The 7,159-nt window shown below is 43.7% G+C and overlaps 2 protein-coding genes across 2 annotated transcripts in view; one reads left to right on the top strand and one right to left on the bottom strand.

Moving 5' to 3' along the window:
• The window catches only part of LOC127006110 (carbohydrate sulfotransferase 10-like), an 84,043-nt gene that overhangs the window by 17,226 nt on the left and 59,658 nt on the right, over positions 1-7,159 (top strand). The gene's annotated exons all lie outside the window — the stretch shown is intronic.
• Positions 1-7,159, bottom strand: part of LOC127006109 (doublesex- and mab-3-related transcription factor A2-like) — a 65,253-nt gene that overhangs the window by 41,361 nt on the left and 16,733 nt on the right. The gene's annotated exons all lie outside the window — the stretch shown is intronic.

Below are 7,159 nucleotides of genomic sequence, written 5' to 3'. Positions count from 1 at the left end.
AAGCAAATATCCTCTAAAAATGTATATTATGTCAATTAGCTTCATTGTGAGTGATGTGTTATTTTTATGTTAGTGTGTAATTTGGATTTGTTTTATTTTTGTCCATTCACTGCCTAAAAGTTATAATACTGATTCATGATGAAGTCACAGGAAGCGTTATGTGTAGTTTTTGCCTGTAGTGGTGTTTTCCCGGCGCCAGACCTGTTTATCATGTATAGGGACATGACCACCTGCACCACACACACACACACACACACACACACACACACACACACCATCACCACCACCACTCCGCCTTACATACCTTCTCTGAGCCCCCTTTCCGCAGCCCCCTGTCAACATGCCTCTGCTCTAAATTAAGCCCCAGAACACTACCCTAAGCCTGTGCGGGGAGCCGACCTAGCAAAGAGCCGGAGCAAAGCCAGCAACAGCAGTAAAGCGAGAGCCGGGCACAAGTTACAGACAGGGCCCGCGGTCCACCCATGGCTGACTGGTTTTCAATTATGAGACAACTGCTGGAGGCTGCCCGGGGCGGTAACCAACATGTTTACTTTATTGGCGGTTTAGAGGGATTTTTCACTGGTTGCGCTCTAGGGAGGCTCTCTCTCTCTCTCTTTCTCTCTCTTTCTCTCTTTCTCTGTCCGCATTTTTTTCCTTGTTATTTCATTCTGTGTGTTATCCGGTTTTCAGTAGAATATATTCGTTCATGGTTCGTTCTTCTTGATGATGTGTTTGTTGTTTGTTTGTTTGTTTGTTTGTTTGTTTGTAGTCCGGGCGAGCTATTATCATCAGGGATTTGACTTCATTCATTATTTTGACGTCGCATGCATGGAATATACTTCTTTGTCATCTCTCTTTTTTTTTATTTATTTTTTTTATTTTAGAGAGAACAAAGAGTTAAGAGATTAAGTTGGCTGCGTTTTCCGAACAATTTAGATTATGCTTGTTTAGCGACACACTCACCCGCGCACACACACACACACACACACACACACACACACACACACACATAGAAGAATCGACAGGGCTACAACTACTTTCTAAAATTGCAACCTTTACCATATCCTTTTTTTATTTTTTTATTACAATCTTATTGGCACTGAAATAAGTATCTGTTTTTTTTTTAGGAAAGATTCTTGACTCCTCCCTCATCGACAATCGTGCTGCTAACATTCCCATCGCTACCATCGCCACCATCAGCCTCTTGGGGAATAAGCGTTCTGAGCGGCTCAATCGGCTTTCACGTACCTTGTTTGGCGTGTGATTGTTATGGAGTAGGATCGAAGTCTCTACCCATAACTCAATTACCGACAAGATTATCACCAGATTTTTTAAACGTCGTGTTAGTATTTATCAATGGTTATGTGGTTAGTTTGGCCTTTTAATTCCATATTTAACACGGCATTAATTAGAAGCGTCGGATCTTCACTGTTCAATCGACATCTTACAAACTCAGTCGTAAAAAAGTGATATAAGAAAATCAACAGACTCAACTAACCACGCCTTGAAAGATGGATAAAATAAGATAAATGAGTCACATCATTCTTACTAAAGGCTAATACGTTTAAAAAATCAGGGGTGTGTCATCGAAGGTAGGTTATTTATCGTATCCCATTCTGAACTGATTTTCACAAGTCTCTTTCATACAGTCCGCTGGGGTAGAAGTCCATGTCAGGTTATATTTGGTTTGGTTAATTCAGGTCAGGTTAGGTTTGGTTTGGTTGGAATAAGTTTGGTTTGGTTTGCCTTGGTTTGAATAGGTTTGGTTTGGTTGGGAGAAGTTTGGTTTGGTTTGGCTTAGTTTGAATAGGTTTGGTTTGGTTTGGCTGGGATAAATTAGGTCTGGGTTAAGTCTGGTGGTTTACTTGCGTTAGGTTAGATTTGTTCGGGTTAGATTATGCCAGGCTAAGTTTGTTTTGATTAGATTTGGTTAGGTTAGGTTTGGCTTGCTGAGACTAGGTTGTGCTGGTTATGTACGATCGGGGTAGATAATGTTGTTAGGTTAGTTTAGGCGTCTGAATTTCTTACGGTCTACATCCATCTTTTCTAGCACCAGTGTATACATCCTTGGCCTTGCCGCTGCTCCCATGAACACGGCGTCCTGCACCCACTCCTACCTCCGAAGAGTCCAACCTTCAACTGCAAAAATTAACTTGTGAATTTGTAACGAAGGGATGCATATTATCGAATACTCTTACTGCCCCTACACACACACACACACACACACACACACACACACACGCACGCACGCATGCACGCATGCACACATGCACGCACGCACGCACACACAGTGTGCTTGCCTAACATCTGAGAGGTTCCGGGCGCGATTCCCGGGCTGAGTGGAGACGGATGGGCAGTCCCCTGTCCACCCAGCAGTAAATGGGTACTGAGTGTCAGTCAGGGGTTGTGTCCCGCCTCCCGGGTGTGTGGGTGTGGGGTTTCAGCCGTACCCAGATCTCCATCACTTCTGAGCTCCGATCTTACTTGAGAAGGGTGCCGAGTGGCGATCGCGAGTCTATCGCGTGGTCAGGCCATGGTGAATTATACACACATGTGTTGACTGCAAATAATTATTTGTTCCGCTAGAATTGTTATGCGTGTTAGTCATGTCTGTTCAAATGGTAATCAGGTGTAGGGGAGACAGGGAACGGACGAGCCACAGGGACCGATGAGACCCCCTCCTGTGAGGCAGTGGTGGCGTTTGTGGGTGCTCTCCATGTAGCTCTTGAACGCGAGGCTTCTGCTTATTGTTTGCGGTAGATGCATTCAAGTAATTGCCAACGTAGAGAAGAGAGCGTGTTTTTCAGCATCTTGAGTGCGTTTCTCCGAGTTTTGGGAAGTTGATATTGAAGTGATGCTTTGTGGATTGCTAAGCCTTGGAAGTCAGTAGTGTTTATTGGTTTACTGGCCCAGTCTTCTTCAAAGAATCGGCCTTTCACAACACGTTATACTGGCGTTCGATGAAACACTTCATGTGTAGTTCGTCGAGCCGCCTAGAACGGTTGGCGCAAAGGACTCCTCGTCATTTCAAATAAGTACATTACCATGAAACTGTTAGTACATGGCGTGCTATAGGTATTATCTATTTTATGCGGCATATTTAACTAAGGATGCCAAGCAAAGAGAGAAAACTGACTGATTGCTATTTACTTCGAGCTGAGCGGGCAGTTGAAGAAGTGATTGACAATAAGAGATCTGTTTGAGCTGATGCCAAGAACCTTGGGCTCAGTAGGGCTGCCGTAGCAGGATATGTCATATACATGAATTTGCCAAGAAATCAAGCCATTATTTTAAACGACACGAAAACAGTGTGACCCATCAGGTATGCTTGACAAGGGTTAACGTGTGGTCACCCCTGAAAGTGCGCATAGCTCAGTTACATACAACTACAGTGCATAAGTCTGTTTGTGGTATTAAATTTGTACTTTTAAACTTTTTTAGAACCACACACCCTCATTGATCTCTTGTCCTCACACCCACGCCCCCTTTCTTCACCATTTATGTATTTAAGGTCAGCCTATTAAATCGGAGGAGTACACGCGGGCACAATACTTCTGTTCCACTTAATAGTGTGTCTGGTGAATTATATATATATATATATATATATATATATATATATATATATATATATCTATATATATATATATATACACATATATATACATATATATATATATATATATATATATATATATATATATATATATATATATATATATATATATATATATATATATATATATATATATATATATATATATATATATATATATATATATATATATATATATATTACACACACACACACAAACACACAAATATAAGAATATAGATTGATTGATAGATAGATAGAATGAGGTGTGTGTGTGTGTGTGTGTGTGTGTGTGTGTGTGTGTGTGTGTGTGTGTGTGTGTGTGTGTGTGTGTGTGTGTGTGTGTGTGTGTGCTATTATATAGACGTATAGTTTTGTTCACTAAGCGGTTATTTGTTGTCACTCCTGCACTGCACATCCTCCAGGAGGCGGCACACGCCCCGTGCAGGGCACGCCCCGGTTGAAAGTGACTGTAAAGCACAATGAATTGAAAGTACATCCTTTTTTTGAACCCTTAAAGTGTGTGTCCAAGTTTTCCCATAACTGTAAAGATAAACGTGTCCTTTCTGACTATACGTATATTGTATAGTCCTCAGAAATGATTCTCGGACTTTTTTTAAATAAATCAGAACCTCCTCGGGAGTATTCAGCAGCAAACAAGATTGGTTGTACTGATTAATGAAGAGGATACCTTATCTAAGTTTGAGGACACCGGGGCCTTCCCGCTTCGGAAAAAAACAACGGAATAAGATCGGCAGCCCCCCCTCCCGCGACGCCTCAGAGTGAACGCTTGATAATACACACAATTATAAGACACACGCCGGCCGGCCAAAATGTTTCGTGTTGGAAGAAAACAAGAGAAAGAATGTGTGGTAAACAAGACGGTAATTAATTAGAGGAAGACTTAGAGTGTCGCCGAGGAGGAGGAGGGGGAGGAGAAGGAGGAGGTGGAAGAAGAAGAGAAAGAAGAAGAGGAGAAAGAGGAGAAGGAGGAGAAGGAGGGGGTGGAAGAAGAAGAGAAAGAAGAAGAGGAGAAAGAGGAGAAGGAGGAGAAGGAAGCGCAGGAGGAAGAAGAGAAAGAAGAAGAGGAGAAAGAGGAGAAGGAGGAGAAGAAAGCGGAGGAGGAAGAGGAGGAGGAGGAGGACATGAGAGTTATGATAAAAGTTGCGAATATGAAGAGAAAAGGAGGGAAGTAGGAAAACAAGAGGAGGAGGGTGCAGAGAAAGAGCAAGAAAAGGAAGTACAGGAAGAGGAGAAAGCCCTAGAAAGATGGTGAAGAGGAAGAAAATAAAAAAAGGGAATGGGAAATGATACTAAAAAATGAAGGAAAAGAAGACAATGAAAGCAAAAAACGAAACAGTAAAAAGGAAACGAATTAAGAGAAGAAAGGAAAAAGAGTGAAGAAAAGGAGGAAGAAGAAAGAGGGAGGGAGAGGATGGTGAAGAGGAGGAGAAGAGGTAGAGGAAGAAAGTCGTGAAGAGGAGGTTTCGGAGACAGAGGAGCGTAAGGAGGAGAAGGAGGATGAAGGAAAAGAAAACGAAGAGAAGGAGAAGGAGGAAGGAGGAAGAGGCATGAAAAGGGGAAAGGAAAAACACAAAATCAAATAACAGAATGATCTTTTGACTTTGATGAAGGTAACCATAAGATGAAATAAGTTAGTAGGAGAAGGAGGATGAAGGAAAATAAAACGAAGAGAAGGAGGAAGAGGAAGGAGAAAGAGGGATGAGAAGGGGAAAAGAAAAACTCAAAATCAAATAACAGAATAATCTTTTGACGTTGATGAAGGTAACCATAAGATGAAATATGTGAGCTAGTCGATAGATGCTAGTATAGATGATGATGGTGTTGTTCAATGTTAAAAGAGAAGAACAGGACAGTAAGACGGCTCAACCCAAACCCTATAGGCCTACCCACCAAAAAAAAAACCATCACCATCACCACCAGAAGAAAAAAAACAATGACAGCAACAAATATATCACCACCACTATCACCACCACCATCACTATTACCACCACCCACCACCAGAACCAGCACCACCAAACATTATAACCTGTCACCATACTCTACACTCTACACCCCCCTCGTCACCCTCCACCACCACAACCACCACAACCAAACATTATATCAACCTCTGTCGCCACACTCTACACCCCCCTCCCCTTGTCACCGTAACCCCCCTCCCCCCTCCTTCCCACCACCGGCAGAGGCCCCACAGTCGAGCCTCGCCTCCTGTGCCTCGCGGCGTTGTCAGTGATCCGCCTCAACTGTTGCTGGTAATTGATCTAACCCTTGAAACTTGTACACGTCAGCCGCAACAGTCACTTGAGTGCCGCCGCGGAAGGGTTGTGTCCTCTTGTGCCGGCGAGGCGGAGAAAGGAACGGAAGGGACTGAATGGGATGGGATGGGATGGATGGATGAGTGCGTGACAGTGAGGGAGGGAATAGGTGAAGGGAGGAATGGTTGGAGAGAGAGAATTGGGAAGGGAAGGGAAGGGATGGAATGGGATGGATGAGTGTGTGACAGTGAGGGAGGGAATAGGTGAAGGGAGGAATGGTTGGAGAGAGAGAATTGGGAAGGCAAGGGATGGGATGGGATAGATGGATGGCTGAGTTTGGGACAGTGAGGGAGGGATGGAAGGAGTGAAAGAATAGGGAAGGGAAGGGATGGAATGGGATGGAGGCTAACTGAGTGAGTGAGTAGATGAAGGGAAAGAGGGAAGGAGAGACGGAGCAAGGATGTGATGGGGAAGAGAATAGGGAAGGAAAGGGAACGGAACGGAAGGGATGGGCAGGGTAGGGTAGATAGAGTGATGGAGAGGGTGAAGGAAAAGATGGCAGCAGGGAAGGAAGGATGGAAAGAGAGGTGCAGGGATGTGATGACTGACAAAAAAAAAAGTGAAGTTTATGATATAAGAGACAGTGAGAAGCGGCAGGGAGAGCAGCAGCGAGCGGTGGGGCCCATTTGGACGTGATTAGAAGGAAGCAATGAGGGGATAGAAATGAGAAGGTGAAAGACGCGATGTGATGAGGGGAAGAACAGTGATCAAGCAAAAAAAGACATGGACGGTGAAGGACGGAGGAAGGGAGGGAGAGTGGATGATGGGAGGACTAAAGAACCATGGAAGAGATGAAACGAAATGGAGGGAGTATTTAGAAGAGGAATGGAAGGACGGAGGAAGGAAGGGAGTGAACGATGGAAGAATATAGAACCGTGGGAGAGATATAACAAACTGGAGGGAGTATTTAGGAGAGTGGAAGTAGAGTGGAAGGAAAGCCTGGTTGGGAGTGGAAGTTTGTGAAGTACGTAGTTGGGTGATGGGTGGAGTGAATGATGGAAGAATGAAGAACCGTGGAAGAGAGATAACAAACTAGAGGGAGTATTTAGGAGAGTGGAAGTTTTGTGGAAGGAAAGTCTAGTCGGGAATGGAAGTTTGTGGATTAATTAATGGGGTGATGGGTGGAGTGAGATGACGGTATGAGGTAATGTGAATAGTGGAAGGAAGCTGAGAGAGTGAAAGTGAATGTTCTACAGCAAGGGAAACAGCTCAAGGGCAAAAAATAAAGACA

The sequence above is a fragment of the Eriocheir sinensis genome, chromosome 32, assembly GCF_024679095.1.
Source record: "Eriocheir sinensis breed Jianghai 21 chromosome 32, ASM2467909v1, whole genome shotgun sequence".
NCBI lineage: Eukaryota > Metazoa > Arthropoda > Malacostraca > Decapoda > Varunidae > Eriocheir > Eriocheir sinensis.
This window is presented reverse-complemented; position numbering and strand designations above follow the sequence as displayed.